Below are 17,562 nucleotides of genomic sequence, written 5' to 3'. Positions count from 1 at the left end.
TTATGAAACAACGACCACACCTGTATTCGTATATGGAAGTGAGTGAAGAATACCTAAAAAAAAGTGAAAAAAGTAAACTGCAAGCAGCAGAAATGAGATTTCTCAGGGACGTTTAAGGCACTACCAGGGGACATGCCTAAAAAATAAGGACATTACGAATCAACAAGATATTTTTAACATTAATGAAAAGACTGAAGAAAATAAGACATGACGGGAAAATCACCTACAAAGAATGAATGTGGAGAATATCCCACGTCAAATCATGAGCAAAGATGAAAAAGGACATAGGAAGACCGAGGACGAGGTGCCAGTGAAGAGAGGAGACGGAAGAAACACAAACGCCTAAACCTTGAAGTGCAGAAGACATTCGCGCGTTTGGTGTTTCTCACTCTTCAACCTGTGTCGAGGAACAAAGATGGAAATTTCAAAATGATACGTAAGAAGCTTTATGGCTACAACAGAGAGCATGTAAATGTCGTAGTTTGTATGAAATCTTTAGGCCGGAAACAAAAGAACAGTAGCGCAAGCTACCTATACTACCATACAAGGACAAGTAGTATTTCACATTTTACCAAAAATATCGAAAAGTACTCTACTGATTTACTTCAGACTTTTACACTGCACTCTAATCAGCTTTTAAAAGGACCTAGGCTACTGATTTCATAATATATATAATATATAAATACATATGAAATATATAAATGGGAAACGTTGTTACCAAGAGTGGCACTTAGTCGATTGATGCTGTTGAATGACGCTGGAGTTATCGTCCGATGACGTCCCATATGTGCTCGATGGAGACCATCTCATCGAGCAGGCCAAGGCGTAATTTCGATGATCTATAGACCATGTTGGGTTACAATAGTTGTATGTGGGCAAACGTTATCCCGTTGCGAAACACCACATGAAATGCTGTTCATGAATGGCAGCACAACAGGTCGAATCATCAGATCGATGTACAAGTTGGCAGTCAGGGTGCGTGGGATGACCACGGGAGTGTTCCTGGTGTAGGTCCGGTGAGTCTAACAGGCAGCCGACCGGTGTGGCCGAGCGGTTCTAGGCGCTTCGGTCCGGAACCGCGCTTCTGCTACGGTCGCAGGTTCGAATCCTGCCTCGGGCATGGATGTGTGTGATGTCCTTAGGTTAGTTAGGATTAAGTAATTCTAAGTCTAGGGGACTGATGACCTCAGATGTTAAGTCCCATAGTGTTTAGAGCCATTTGAACCATCTAAAACGCAGACAGTAGGTTACAGGCCCTCTTCTGGCCTCGTTATAACTAACACATGGCTATCACTGGGAATCAGACAGAAAACACTACAGAATTCCACACTGCCCTCCAATTACGTTCAGGCGCAACTACTGTACAGCAGGCGATTCTCTGACAAGCCATCGCCTTCTCGCTGGATGTTTTATAGTTTCGTATCTCGTCTATGTGAAACGGAAAGTTTATTTGGTAAGCGTGATAGCGTTACGGAGATGTTTAGCAAACTCACGTGGCAGGCTCTGCAAGAGAGGCGCTCTGCATCGCGGTGTAGCTTGCTGTCCAGGTTTCGAGAGGGTGCGTTTCTGGATGAGGTATAGAATATATTGCTTCCCCCCAACTTATACCCCCCCCCCCCCCCCCCCCGAGGAGATCACGAATGCAAAATTAGAGAGATTCGAGCGCGCACGGAGGCTTTCCGGCAGTCTTTCTTCCCGCGAACCATACGCGACTGGAAAGGGAGGTAATGACATTGGCACGTAAAGTGCCCTCCGCCACACACCGTTGTGTGGCTTGCGGAGTATAAATGTAGATGTCTATTCGACGTCCACATGTAATAACCAGTCAAAGACGGCAGCTGGCAGCACTAGCAGTGGAGTGTATATGAAGTGTGTCCCGGGGATGCAAGAATCAGTGCAGTCTTCGTCGTAATGCGGAAACGGAGTGATGTATCTGACATCCAAAAGCGCTGATCATCGGCTTTCTGGCCACAGTTTGAAGCGTTGCGACACGGCTAAGTTCATAAACTATTCCCATGCCGCTTGTTTAAAGTTCTGCATGACAAAATGGGGCTATCCAAATCCGGCGCCACCGAGCGACCGCTACGGTCGCAGGTTCGAATCCTGCCTCGGGCATGGATGTGTGTGATGTCCTTAGGTTAGTTAGGTTTAAGTAGTTCTAAGTCTAGAGGACTGATGACCTCAGAAGTTAAGTCCTATAGTGCTCAGAAACATTTGAACCAAATCCGGCGCCGAGACAGCTGTGTTGCACAATGGCTGTAGATGATAGGAGGGTAATCCCAAAAGTAAGGTATCCTATTTTTTTTATAAGTTCAGAACTCTGTTTGTGTGGCAATTTGTCACACTGTTATAAGGGATGGTTCACGCGCTATGTGTAAACATACGCTCGCCGCGCTGAGGCGCTCAGTCTTGGCTTGGCAGCTGTTGAGAATGGAGCTCCCGTTGGATGTTACCGCCAAGTGCGAATTACGCGCAGTTATTCGGTTTTTGAACGCAAAGGGCACTGCGTCGATTGAAATCCATCGCCATTTGACGGAAGTGTATGGTGAGTCGGGCATGGATGTCAAAAATGTTCGTAAGTGGTGTAGAGAGTTTGTAGTCTGCCGGTAAAGTCATGACAACCGCTTTTTGGGATCGGAAAGGGATATTGTTCGTCGACTTTATGCCCACTTGATCCACAATTAACGCTGACAGGTACTGTGATACTCTGAAAAAACTCAAACGGGCAATTCAGAACCGGGGAAGAGGAATGTTGAGCAAGGGCGTACACATTGTCCATGACAACGCTCGCCCACACATCGCTCGGCAAACCGTTGGTCTCCGGCAACAGTTTCAGTGGAACACAATCGCCTACCCACCCTATAGTCCTGACTTGGCGCCCAGTGACTACCACCTGTTCCGTAGGTTAAAAGAACATTTGGCCGGAAAGCGATTCAGCTCCGACGACGAAGTGAAAGAAGATGTTCATAACTTTCTGAACAGCATGGCGGCGAGCTGGTGTGACATGGGCATACAAAAACTGCCACAGCGTCTACAAAAATGCATCGACAGAAATGGTGATTACGTCGAAAAATAGCTAAACGTTCAAGCTGTAAACTGATGTAAACCATTGTAGAAGTAAACAAGTCTATGTACTTATAAAAAAATAGACCTTACTTTTGGGATAACCCTCGTAGATGAGAACGGCGGCAGCGGAGGTGTGTACAGGCGAATAGACGAGCAACTGTTGAGCAATTGACCGCCCAAATGAACCAAGAGGGCTACCAACAGTGCCTCCTCAACGACCGTTCAGCGAACGTTGCTGCGTATAGACCTTTGCAGCGGGCATGAAAGCAACTGAACTGCATCGTCACTGAGTGGCGACAGGTAGCCTGTTTAGACAAATCACGTTTTATGTTCCATCGGACAGATGGCCGTTGGCGGGTACGGCGTGAAACGTCTAACAGCAAACACCCAGGCCTCAGAAGGGTCTGTGCTGTTTTCCTGGATTTCCTGGGTGACCTCGTCATTCTGAAAGGCACAATGAATTAACACAAGTGTGCATCTACCCTTGGGTACCATGTTCACCGCCACATGCAGGCTGTTTTTCTTCGGCATAACGGCATCCAGCAGTAGGATAATGCAACGTATCACACAACATTGTAGGTGTATCGTTCGAAGAGCCACGAAACTCCCCGGGTTTAAATCCGATCGAGATTCTGTGGAACACCTCTATTGGGCTGTTCGCGCCATGGCTCCTCAACCGAGAAACCTGGTCCACTTGGCCACGGTACTGGAGTCGGCAAGTCTCCACCTGACAACGGTGGTCACGAGAACCTCCAGTCACAAGATGACCGGGCTCCAGACGGCCGCGTGGCGCTACGTGAGGGGAGACCATCGTGTTGTGTGTGGCCCTGGCGTATCTCACTGCACCTTCAGCAGCAATATGAGCAGCCGTTGCGTCACAGTGTCACAGCGAACTGTGACAAATCAGTTACTTCAAGGACAGCTTTGAGCCAGACGCCCTGCAGCGTGCATTCCACTGACCCAAACGGCCACCATTTGCGATTTCTGTGGTGTCGCCTGTCTACAGCAAATTACAGTGCAGGCACATACAGATAGACATATCCTCTCTCGAACAGGCATGAAGGCCCAACGGTACTGACCGGCCGACGTGTCATACTCGGGTCATAGGCATCACTGGATGAGGATATGGAGGGGCACGTGGTCAGCACACCGCTCTCCCGGGCGTATGTCAGTTTCCGAGACCTGCGCCGCTACTTCTCAATCAAGTAGCTCCTCAGTTTGCCTCACAAGGGCTGAGTGCGCCCCGCTTGCCAACAGCGCTCGGCAGACCGGATGGTCACCCATCCAAGTGCTAGCCCCGCCCGATAGCGCTTAACTTCGATGATCTGACGGGAACCCGTGTTATCACTACGGCAAGGCCGTTGACACAAGATAGACATAATAACATAATAATCATAATGTTCTCTAACAATACTGAACATAAAAATGAGCGTTATTGAATTATTTCCTGTCAACCTACTTTCCTCGTAGGTCAGAAGCATTTCCATCTTATCATGCATATACATCACACACGTTTGCACAACAAAAACTCTATTCACAATGTGCACTGCCGCCATGCCGTTACTAAGCTACTCTGATGCACAATGTCACTGGTATGCAGTGTACTATAGGCTAAACAACAAAAAATGAGGCGTGCGGGGGCCGGGGGTGAGGGTGGGGGGAGAGGATTGCCTATGTTTACGTGAGTCGGAAATCATGGCAAAACCCACACACTTACTACAGCTCTACGATGGGTGCGTAATGTGTACAATCAAGACAGTAAATAGCTCAGTTTCTTCACAACCTCTTTCCTCCACACCTTCTGCACATCTGTGTTTTACTGAAAAAAATGGTACAGTGTGAATAGCTCTTGGAGAGAGTGAGTGTATTCATGAATAAAATGTACAAGGTTCCATTTAAAAAATTTAACTTCTACGCTGTATTTCCTACATATGTGGGGATATGTAAAACGTGTACTCTCAGCAAGTACTATCCAATTATGTCAAAAACAATGGCTGAAATAATTTGTCATTTAACGCATCAGAAAATGTTAGTTTGGGTGAGCAGGACAAATGGGGCACCTCAGATAAAAAGTACTGCAAGTAGGGAGTGAAGTATTAAATGAACAAATACGAGAGGGGAGACAGATCCGGAATAGAATCGGCGTCTCATGTAAACTACTGTAGCCCAGTTCTCGTAGCGATCCTGACTGCGGGTTTGAAACAGTTACCCACACTCTCCTGAGCATGTGCTGGTCTATTATACCAGTTGAACACGCTGGTCATCGGGGCTCACTTCGAAGCGGGACTCATCATTGAAGACAATTTGACTCGAATCAATGAGACTCCAGGTCGATGACGTGTCTGGAGACGCCCCACCATCGGAGGAATATCAACCTGACTGTCACCCGCCATACGGCCCAGCCCGACAACCAAGAGTGATAGTCCAGGGAGCCATTTCTTCTCGTAGCAGGACCCCTTTGGTTGTCACACGTGGTACCCTTACTGCACAGCAGTACGTTGGCGACAGTCTACGCCCTGAATGAGATTTTCACTCTCCAGCGGAGTGTGCGTTGATATGAATCTTCCTGGCAGATTAAAACTGTGTGCCGGACCGAGACTCGAACTCGGGACCTTTGCCTTTCTCGGGCAAGTGCTCGAGTAGTTGCATTGAGAGCACCTGCCCGCGAAAGGCAAAGGGCACGAGTTCGATTCTCGGTGCGGCACACACTTTTAATCTTCCAGGAAGTTTCATATCAGCGCACGCTCCGCTGCAGAGTGAAAATCTCATTCTGGAAACATCCACCATGCTGTGGCTAAGCCATGTCTCCGCTGTATACTTTCTTCCAGGAGTGCTAGTTCTGCAAGGTTCGCAGAAGAGCTTCTGAGAAGTTTGGAAGGTAGGAGACAAGGTACTGGCGGAAGTAAAGCTGCGAGGACGGGTCGTGAGTCGTGCTTGGGTAGCTCAGATGGTAGAGCACTTGCCCACGAAAGCCAAAGGCCCCGAGTTCGAGTCTTCGTCCGGCACACAGTTTTAATCTGCCAGGAAGTTTCAGTATACCTCCTTCTTCGTTGCCCTTCAGGACCTTTTTTTTTTTTGTTTTAGGCTATTTCGAGGATACTGTCAGGTATTCAGCTGTAGAATTTTATGACGAGTAAAATTCTTTATATTTTTAAAAGTAGTCATATAACGTATGGACAGTTAGGCCATAGTTAGTCAGTCGTGCACTATCTTTTACCTTGGAACGGAAGGAGGTGTTCTGCCACGGGACACGTCGCAATTGCAAGTGAACAGAATTTCTTCAGTATCGTAGCAATTTTCCCTGTCTTCAAAATGAAAATATGTGTTAGTTGCCAATAGCTTCTGTCTCAGAGTATTTTAACTTGTTACAGGTTTTAGATAACACTTCTTCTTAATTTGCTTTCACTTATTAATTATTGAAGTGCAGCAGAGTAATAATGTAACAGACATTATTAAATACAGAACTGACAAAATTTACTCGACCGCAACACTTTCAGATTCGAACAGAATATCGGTTCCTATGTACATGAACATGCACCTTGGGACATGTTTTCACATTTGGAAATATTTTATTTTTATGTAGTGGTTTTTGTAGTTTCATAAAAAGACTGCATTACATCATTTCGATATGGAATAATAAAATATATTAAACTTCTGTTATAGAGGCGAAATCTGAGAAGTGTTCCAACGTACAGCACTCTCTGCTACTGCTAGTTTTGATAGCAGTGAGACGTGTGCCTTGAATGCAAAATACGTCCAAAAACTGAGTGTTACTCACAGAACAATCTAGAGATGCACTTTGGTAATTACTGGGAAAAGCAGAAAAACAGGCATATAGATCAGGGAACAGACTGCTTGGCAGACGTAACTGTGACTGAAATTAAAACGGGATAGGGCTGGGCGGGACTTGTAACCAGGCGAATAGACGGTAAAGCGCGTCGGACATTTCGGTCCCAAAGATGAGAAAAGACCAAGAGGATGTCAGTATCGGCTGCGGACGGAGTCCAAGCACGCTGGGCGCCTCGTGAGACAAATTAAGCGACCCACTAGTTCGCAGATATACGCAGAAACCCGTATCAGCGGACCCGCAGTGCTGCTCTGATAAATCAGACTAAATAAGGGTTGGCAGGGTCGCTTTGAACGGCGAGGCAGAGCTAAACTTCTCATTACTACGAAGTCAACAACTGAAAGTCCTGTAGCTATCTAATTATGTTCAGGAAAATACCGGGGTCTAACCAGTGGACTGGAAAATGTAGACTGCTAACAGTTCCTACACAGCCTCCAAATTACCTCCTAGCAACTTCACGCGATAACTTCCATGACAACAAAACAGGAATACCTTTCAAAATCAGTAGCGAAATAGTCGCACAGGAACGCCACACTACAGCTTTCCACGGAAAAATACAATTTATTGGCACCAATTAAACCCTTCAAAGTCTGTCTCGTTTACTATGTGCTAGTGTAACACATAGCTGCTTGGCTGCGCAACCTAACTCGAGATGGGCGCGTCTGCGCACATGCTACGTGGCAAAACACACCTTGAATACCGGAACTGACTCAACCAGAATTCCACGTCCGCGCACTGACAAGCATTTTCCGATTCTCTCAGCTTTCCGCAGGGGAGACTGTTCAAATGGTTCAAATGTCTCTGAGCACTATGGGACTCAACTGCTGTGGTCATAAGTCCCCCAGAACTTAGAACTACTTAAACCTAACTAACCTAAGGACATCACACACATCCATGCCCGAGGCAGGATTCGAACCTGCGACCGTAGCGGTCGTGCGGTTCCAGACTGAAGTGCCTTTAACCGCGCGGCCACTCCGGCCGGCCAAGGGGAGACTGTTGTAAGAGGTGGCCAAGATGAAAACGACACTGTGTTATACTGAATATGATATTTGAAGGTATATGAGTGTTGTTATTTCTTAACGTCAGGGGTCACGTGATGTCGAGTGGCGATTTAGATATCAGTGTTGCGTTGTCAGAAGTCAGGTTGAAGCTAGTTGTGAATACAGTTCTGCAGAATGCTTTTTTCAGTCGAACAAAGAGTGTCTATTGTTGAAAATTTTTTGGGTGTAGATTGTTTAAAACATTGAACGAAAGGTTCACAATAAAATATAAAGAGACAGTATACCCTGCAGAAATTGATCACTAAATTTAGAGCAACGGGTTCAGTCGCTAACGCCAAACGTAACCGTGTAAAAAAAGTTTGTTCGCCGGAAAATATTGAACGTGTTCACGATACTATGCTAAAACGTCCGCGGAAATCAACTAGAGGTCTATCCTCCCAACAAAACATGAAACGAAAGTCATGTCAGAACATGGCGAAGCTGTTACATATGTGAGCAAACAAAGTAAGAGTGATGCAAGCATTAAAATCTAGGAATTACGCACAACAAGAACACTATTGTGAATGGTTACTCATGCATGTCTCTGATGGTTATCTGGATCCAAATCTTTACTTCAGCTCAGACGAAGGACGGTTTAACCCTAGCGTGTAAGTGAACTCTCAAAATACACGCTATTGGTCAAAAGACAATCCCAGGAAACGCTCTGAGGTGCCTCTGCATGATTTGAAAGTAGGCGTTTGATGTGTAGTTTCAGGCCAACAGACTGAAGGCCCCATTTTCTTTAGCAACACCATGAACTCTCGAGTGTATGTAACGGAATTACGCAAGCATTGATAGCGCTGCTAACAGAGGAAGAAAGAGAATGTAAGTTTTTTCCAGCAAGATGGCACTATGGGCGTACTTCGCGGTTGTCAACGTCACACGTCCATGAAGCTTTCTGAGAAGAACGTACAGTTTCCGCAGGTTTATGGCCTCCCAGATCGCTCTATCTAACTGAGATTTTTGTTTGTGGGATAATTTAAAGGGTAAAGTCTACAGTAAGAACCTGCATACAATTGAAGACTTGAAAATAAACATTCGCAATGAGATTACGGAAATCACACCAAATGAATTAGCAAAAGTTTCCAGAAACATGTTGACACGTGCTGAGTTGTATATCGAAGTTTATGGTGAGCATTTTCAGCACCTCCTGTGAACTATTGACCTATTGAATGTTCGGTACGTCGTTATTCATAATAACTGTTTACTGCTCTGTGTTCAGTATTTGCATAAACGATGGATTGTCTGTATGTTATTGTAAGACATGGGGCCACTTTTATTTTGGCACTCTATACCTAGAGAACAGTGTACCTCTGGACGTACCGTGCTTTTGGTGGGCACTTCAGCCTAGAAGGAATGCGTACTAGAGACCCCCATAAGCAGGTTCCGTCATTTTATACAGGTTTTTGTTGTTGCTGGAGATGAGGTTGTGGTTTGTTCAACATTTGTAAATATTTCGCGTTCTGCACATTTAAGTTCAAAATTGGTTCAAATGGCTCTGAGCACTATGCGACTTAACTTCTGAGGTCATCAGTCGCCTAGAACTTAGAACTAATTAAACCTAACTAACCTAAGGACGTCACACACATCCATGCCAGAGGCAGGATTCGAACCTGCGACCGTAGCGGTCGCTCGGCTCCAGACTGTAGCGCCTAGAACCGCACGGCCACTCCGGCCGGCGCACATTTAAGTGCTATATAATATATTAACCAGAATGATGCAAAATTATTAAATAATAGCCAAGAGAAAGGATACGTGTTAATGGTGAAAAGACAGAATACCTGGTCACAAGTAGGAAAATAAAAAATGATGGACCTTTGGCAGTACAACGATTGACTTGCAAGACTGTTGACCGCTTCAAGTACTGAGAGAGTATTTTTACTAACAACAAAGGGATGGATATATAAATAAATGTCTGGATAGCGACAGCGAAAAAACAACTTTTAGTTTCATTAAAATTTAAAGCAAAGATTACTTAATAATTTCAAAATGTCCGCCCCCCCGGTAGCTGAGTGGTCGACATGTCAATCCTAAGGGCCCGGGTTCGATTCCTGACTGGGTCGGAGATTTTTCTCCTCTCAGGGACTGTGTGTTATGCTGTCCTAATCATCATCATCTCATCCTCATCGACGCGTAAGTCGCCGAAGTGGTGTCAAATCGAAAGATTGCACCCGGCGAACGGTCTACCCGACGGGAGGCCCTAGTCACACGACATTTACATTTTTAACTTCAAAATCCGCTTGTATCACTCGAATATTATACCGGTAACACTTTACGGATGTAGTGCTTCACCATTTAGAAAGAAACATGAACAAAAACCGTTAGTATTCGAAAGAAAACAACTGAGGAAAATTTACGGACCCGTGGCATGGAGGATGAGGAGAAATGAAGAACTAAGAGACTTGTACAAAAACATCGTCGACGTGCCAAAGAAAGAGAAGGATGAGCTGCGCAGGCCATTTAGCAAGACAGTTTTTAAAGAAAATTCGGGTGCTAAAACTTAAAATAAAACTGAATGAAATGTCCAACGGTCCGCTGTAGCTGTATTTCATTTAGGTCACTTAGAAACCCACACAACCTCAATCACAAATAATTGAGTTGCGTCTTGTGGTGCAAATATTAATATGTAATACGTGAGATTCTTTTATGTCTTACTAGTGTTACCAATCTTGAAAATGGTAATTTGTGTTAGTTTCGAAATGTATTTAATTTGAATTTGGTTTTTGATAGTACTTAGCCGGCCGAAGTGGCCGCGCGGTTCTGGCGCTGCAGTCTGGAACCGCGAGACCGCTACGGTCGCAGGTTCGAATCCTGCCTCGGGCATGGATGTGTGTGGTGTCCTTAGGTTAGTTAGGTTTAACTAGTTCTAAGTTCTAGGGGACTAATGACCTCAGCAGTTGAGTCCCATAGTGCTCAGAGCCATTTGAACCATTTTTTTTGATAGTACTTATGTTTAATTTGATTTCACTTACCGACCATTGGCGTGTAGCCGAGTAGTAATGCAACAGGTAGACGTTTAAATACTGTAGAGACAAGATTTTCTCGTCTTCAACACTTTTAAATTTCGATAGAATATTTGTTCTGACGTAAATGATCATATAGTACTTTGGAACATTTTTTCATATTTGCAAAAATTTTACTTTTCTGGACGCATTACTCCACTCCATTTTGGCCAGATGCAGCAACAGTGGTTCAATGTTCTAAAAATAGGAAACAGTCTCTGTTGCAAGCTTTTTATCAATAACGATGCATTTCATATGGTTATCACATCTTCAGATTATCTGTAATTAGTAATAACAATCTTGTTACGTAACAGTTTATTGGCGAACCTACATAGCACCGATCCGTGGGATAGCTAAGCTGAAGGCGAGAAGAAACGCGATTCACTAACACTGAACAGCGGAGACCGCATTAGTCATACTTAAAAGCCATTGATATGAAGACGTTAGAGCAAAGGGCGCAGTTGTCAAACATAAATATAGGAAAGCCTGAAATGGCAGGTGAAAGCCTCTAAATCAGAAAGCGTAAAATTACAACATTAATAAGAAATTAAATCTGTGAGAGCGCAGGTTTGGGAACCAAAAACAAACTCACCAAATCAAGGGAACACGTGGTGCGAAGATGAGTTAGCGATCACAGCCATGAATCGCAGTGTAAAGGAATACCGCTCGAGAAAACGTTCACTGATAAGCCAAAACATTACGACCGTAGCCCATAGCGACGTTGGATGCCGCCTGGTGAGCACGTGACGCGGTAACAAAAGTATGTATGTGAAGAAGATTCGGGTGTGGGATCACCCTAGCGAATAAATGGGCTGCAAATGGGGAAATTCATTGAGATAAGCGAATTTGACAAAGGGCAGATTATTATTAAGCAGAGCCTGTGAATGAGTATCTCAAAACGGCGAAGTTGATCGAATATTCACGTTCTACTATTGTGAGCATCTACGCGAAAAAGGGGTAGGAGGACAGTGAAACTACCACTAGGCTAAATGATTGGACGTCCACGACTCTTCACAGAACATGAGGTTCAAAAAATGGTTCAAATGGCTCTGAGCACTATGGGACTTAACTTCTGAGGTCATCAGTCCTCTAGAACGTAGAAGTACTTAAACCTAACTAACCTAAGGACATGACACACATCCATGCCCGAGGCAGTATTCGAACCTGCGACTGTAGCGGTCGCGCGGTTCCAGACTGTAGCGCCTAGAACCGCTCGGCCACCCCGGCCGGTAGAGCATGAGGCTTGTCCGTCTGTAAAGTAGGATAGATGGTGATCTGTGGCACCTCTGCCGAAAGAGCGCAATGCTGGTGTACGCACAAGTGTTTTGGAGCATACCGTCCGTGGTACATTATTTAACATGGAGCTCCGCAGCAGACCACCCGTACGTGTCCATATGTTGACCCAAAGAAATCTTCGATTACGACTACAGTAGGCACTGGACCATCCGGATTCGACCTTAAATTAATAGAAACGTGTCGGCTCTTCAGGTGAATCAAATTTCTGCTATACTGGTCTTGATCGTCGACTCCACAAACGCCGTCATCGAGGCGAACGGCGGCTCGACACGTACAGGGCGTCACGGACGCAGACTGGTGGGAGCGGTATTATGCTATGGTAGACATTCTCCTGTCCTTGCATGTGACCTGTGGTAGTAATGGAAGACAAGCTGCCAGCTGCGAACCACCCGCATCCCTTCGCGCTTAATATCTTCCCCGGCGGCGATGTCATCTTTCAGCAGTATAATTGCCCTTGTCCCTGAGCCAGCATTGTGATTCGTCGGTTTGAGGTGTATTATAGTGAACTCACGTTGATTTCTCGGTTACAAAATTCGCCTGATGTAAATCCTATGAAACCCATCTCGGTCACTGTCGGCCACCATCACCGCAAATCAGCAGCCCACTATTTACGCGAATTGCATAACCTGTGCGCAGGCATCTATGCTACATACTTCCACAAACCTACCAATAAACTGTCGGATCTCTGATCGCACGGCCGGCCAAGGTGGCCGAGAGGTTCTCGGCGCTACAGCCTGGAACCCCGCTCACCACTACGGTCGCAGGTTCGAATCCTGCCTCGGGCATGGATGTGTGTGATGTGCTTAGGTTTGTTAGGTTTAAGTAGTTCTAAGTTCTAGGGGACTGATGACCTCAGAAGTTAAGTCCCATAGTGCTCAGAGCCATTTGAACCATTTCTGGTCGCACAATCAGTGATGTATTTCGTTCCAAAGCCGGACAAACAAGCCATTACTCAGATGATCATAAAATTTTGGCTCACCAGTGTATGTGCTGAGGCAAGTGGGCTGCACAATAGATTGATTTGAGAGGACAATGCTTAGTGAAAGCGCCGAGTGGCGGCGCTGATAGTTTTGGAAGAATTAGAGATAGTCAAATTTCTCAAGCGGTCGGAGAAATTAAGCCTTAATGATCAGCTGATCACCGAAAACCAAATTTTTTTTATGATACCATGTCAGCTTTGTCAAAATTTAGGTAGCATTCCCTCTTCGGTTTGGTGACTGCTGGGTTTGCTCCTCACTTTTTCTGCCTTTATTTCCAAGCACTGCTGCTTCGTGCACAGGTTTCGCCATTACTCAGATTTTTTTAAGCCATTGTGATTTTTAACTTACCCCCCCCCCTCCTCTCCATATGTGTAGCTATTTTCTATTCACCACGGGTTCGTCTATTTTTAATTTTTAAGAGTATTTTGCTCTGTTCCATTATTTTATTGGCTCTGTTCAGCATCAACTTTATTTCAATCCCTTTTTTCTATAAGCGCCGCCACCCGGCGCTCTCACTGAGCACTGTTCTCTCAAGGTAGTCTATTGTGCTACCAACTCACTTCAGCATATGGGTTGTCTAGAGAAATATTTGTTTTGTTTAACACTGTGATTCATGTCCGTGATAGCCGGCCGCTGTGGCCGAGCGGTTCTAGGCGTTTCAGTCCGGAACCGCGCTGGTGCTACGGCCGCAGATTCGAATCCTGCCTCGGACATGAATGTGTGTGATGTCCTTAGGTTAGTTAGGTTTAAGTAGTTCTAAGTTCTAGGGGACTGATCAACTCAGATGTTAAGTCCCATAGTGCTTAGAGCCATTTGGACCTTTTGAACCATGTCTGTGATAGCAAACCCATCTTCGCTCCGTGTGTTCCCTTGGTTTGGTGAGTTTCTTTTTGGTCCCCAATCCTGCGCTCACGCAGGATTAATCTTGTAATTTTACTCTTTTAATTTGGAGTGAGGTATTCACCTAAAATTTTAGGCTTTCCTACATTTATATTTGACAGCTGCTGTCTCCGCTGTTCGAGGCAAATGAGTCACTTTACTTCTCATCTTTAGCTTAGCTATCCCACGGATCGGTGCTAGAAAGATTCGCGAATGAACTGTTGTGTAACAAGATCGTTATTACTAATTACAGATAATTTGAAGATGCGCTAACCGCGTGAAACGCGTCATTATTAATAAAACACTTGCAACCGAGACTCATTTCTATTTTTGGAACAGACATTGAACCACTGTTGCTGTATCAGGCCAAAATGAAGTGGAGTAATGTGGCCAGAAAAATAAGATTTTTCCAAATGTGAAAAATCAAGTACAATATGCTTATTTATCTCAGAATAAATATTCTACTGACATTTAAAAGTGTTGCAGTTGACAAAATCTTGTCGATACAGTATTTAATCATCTACCTTTCGCATTATTACTCGGCTATATGCCAATAATCAGTAAGGGGATCCAAATTAAGCATAAGTATCATCAAAAACCAGTTTAAAGTTAAATACATTTTGAAACTAACACAAATTTACATTTTCAAGGTAGGTAAAATTGGGAAGACATAAAAGAATCCCTGTTCATTTGCAAGTATGTCACCATCCGTGATAGAATACCTTCTGTTTCAAGGTACAAGATGGTGCAAAACCGACGAAGTAGGCTTAACTGTCCACTTGTTGTATAAATAGTTCTAAAATGTATAATAAAATTCTGTGCCTGACACTTCAATTTACATGAGGCCAGGGCCTTACCGACCATACGTCTGCTGACCACTTTTTTTGTAGGGAGCACTGTCCATTTGACGTTGATGTTCATCCCAGGGGTGTCCTCCCCGGTGTTATCCAGCCACTTAGTTTTGAGTCTTCTTCTTCGTCTCGTTCCACCTATTGTCCTGCAGAATGCTATTCTAGGTAGTTTTTTCTCTCTCATTCTTGCTGTTTCTGTTTCTGAATTTTTTTCTGGAGTACGTAGTTTTTGAAATTCCAAAAAAGGTTGCAGCACATAAAAAGCGAGTAGTATCATTTCATAATGGAATAAGAAAATTTATTAAACAAGTATATTAAACTTCTTTTACAGGCCTAGCTACAGGTGGAAGACAGAAGTGTACCAAGGCACAACACTATCCCCTACTGCACGAAATAACTTCGTTGACCACGAAGACTTACTTACCCTCGACTTCAGAGGTACACCACGAAAACATCACATCTGTCTCAGAGGGCACACGACTTCCACGCTAACAAAAGAGTTGCCGACCGATTCGTCCTGTTTAGCCGAACTTCCAGAATGCTCCACAAAGTTATTTTATATTCAAGCCTTCCGGTCAATGAGCTTCAATATTCGAATGCAGACATTTCCATTGGAAGTTCCTAGCCGTCACCGATAACACTACACCTGGATCAGAAAATCAAAGTGATTGGCAGCTAATTGTATACAGGATAGGTACCATAGCAAGAACCAATCAGGAAGTGGGTTTGATCACACCTTCTGTTGAGTCCACCTTGTCAACCCAGGTGTCAGTTGCCACTGACAGTCACCGACGACGCTTGCGGACTGCAACATAACAATCGCGAATCGTTTTTGTTATTTGCAGTGTTGCTCTGTGCGTCGTACTTATTTGGCGTGACAGAATGTCCTAAAACAGTTGCGGAAGTGAACAAAAATGTATTCAGACTCCGCGAAATACACTCATGCTTATAAATTAAGGATAGTTGCAGAATGTGGTGCCACACAACGTGGCACTACACAAAACTGGCGCTAACAGCATAGGCACATAGGGAACACACATGACACAGATCTGTAAGTCCACGGTATTGGTGATAAGTTGAGAAAACCGTCCCGAAACACATGTGCTACAAAACGCCACTGTTTCTTGCGCATGTACCCCGACATCAATATGGGATATGATCACCATGCACACGTACACAGGCCGCACAACGGGTTGGCACACATGTGGTCGAGCAGCTGCTGGGTATAGCCTCCCATTTTTGCACCAGTGCCTGTCGGAGCTCCTGAAGTGTTCTAGAGATTTGAAGACGTGCAGCAATACGTCGACCGAGAGCATCCCAGACGTGTTTGATGGGGTTTAGGTCTGGAGAGCAGGCAGGCCACTCCATTCGCCTGATATCTCCTGTTTCAAGGCACTCCTCCACGATGGCAGCTCGGTGGGGCCGTGCGTTACCATCCATCTGGAGGAAGGTGGGACCCACTGCACCCCTGAAAAGGCGGAAATACTGGTGCAAAATAACGTCCCGATGCACCTGACCTGTTACAGTTCCTCTGTCAAAGACATGCAGGGGTGTACGTGCACCAATCATAATCCCACCCCACACCATCAAACCACGACCTCCATACAGGTCCCTTTCAAGGACATTAAGGGGTTAGTATCTGGTTCCTGGTTCAAGGCAGATGAAAACCCGGCGAGAATCACTGTTCAGAGTATACCTGGACTCGTCCGTGAAAGTAACCTGGGACCACTGTTCCTATGACCAGGTACTGTGTTCTTGACACTAGACTTTATGGGCTCTCCTGTGACCAAGGGTCAGTGGAATGCATTTTGCAGGTCTCCGGGCGAATAAACCATGTCTGTTCAGTCGTCTGTAGACTGTATGTCTGGAGACAACTGTTCCAGTGGCTGCGGTAAGGTTCCGAGCAAGGCTACCTGCAGTACTCCGTGGCGTCTGCGGGCACTGATAGTGAGATATCGGTCTCCTTGCGGTGTTGTACGCTGTGGACGTCCCGTACTGTAGCGCCTGGACACATTTCCTATCTGCTGGAATCGTTGACGTGATCTTGAGATCACACTTTGTGGCACACGCAGGGCCCATGCTACGACCTGCTGTGTTTGGCCAGCCTCCAGTCGCCCTAGTATTCTACCCTTCATAACCTCATCAATTCTTTGAGCCATTTGCAACGCACAGTCACCATTTGCTCGTCTGAAAACGTCTGCACACTTACTCGCTGCACCGTACTCTGACTTGCACCAACACACCTCTGCGTATGTGGACTGCTGCCAGCGCCACCATGCGACGACCTCAGGTCAAATACACCGCATGGTCAGACCCCGAGGTGATTTAAATCAGCAAACCGCCCACCAGAGCGTGTTTCACATTGTATCAGCATTATCCTTATTTTATGAGCATGAGTGTAGAATTTTGACGATCTACAGCACTAATTGGACATGATTTGGCACGATATCCTCAGGAAGACATCCAGAAAATCTGTCAATCAAGCTAAGCCAAATGTCTGCTTGCATAACGGCCAGAGGAAGAGCAACGTGCTCAGTTTCTAAAGCTCTTTCTTTTGAATAAATCGTCCAGTTTTTCCTAAACTGTAATAATTTCTGTGTC

General features: G+C 45.1%; 1 long non-coding RNA gene and 1 pseudogene across 1 annotated transcript in view; one reads left to right on the top strand and one right to left on the bottom strand.

The window, feature by feature from the left end:
• The window catches only part of LOC124798702, a 436,588-nt gene that overhangs the window by 160,893 nt on the left and 258,133 nt on the right, over positions 1 to 17,562 (top strand). The gene's annotated exons all lie outside the window — the stretch shown is intronic.
• LOC124799337 lies at positions 4,315 to 4,432 on the bottom strand (annotated as a pseudogene).

Source organism: Schistocerca piceifrons, chromosome 5, assembly GCF_021461385.2.
Source record: "Schistocerca piceifrons isolate TAMUIC-IGC-003096 chromosome 5, iqSchPice1.1, whole genome shotgun sequence".
In the NCBI taxonomy this organism is placed as follows: domain Eukaryota; kingdom Metazoa; phylum Arthropoda; class Insecta; order Orthoptera; family Acrididae; genus Schistocerca; species Schistocerca piceifrons.
Note: the sequence above shows the minus strand (reverse complement) of the source record. Positions and strands in the feature narration are given on the sequence as shown.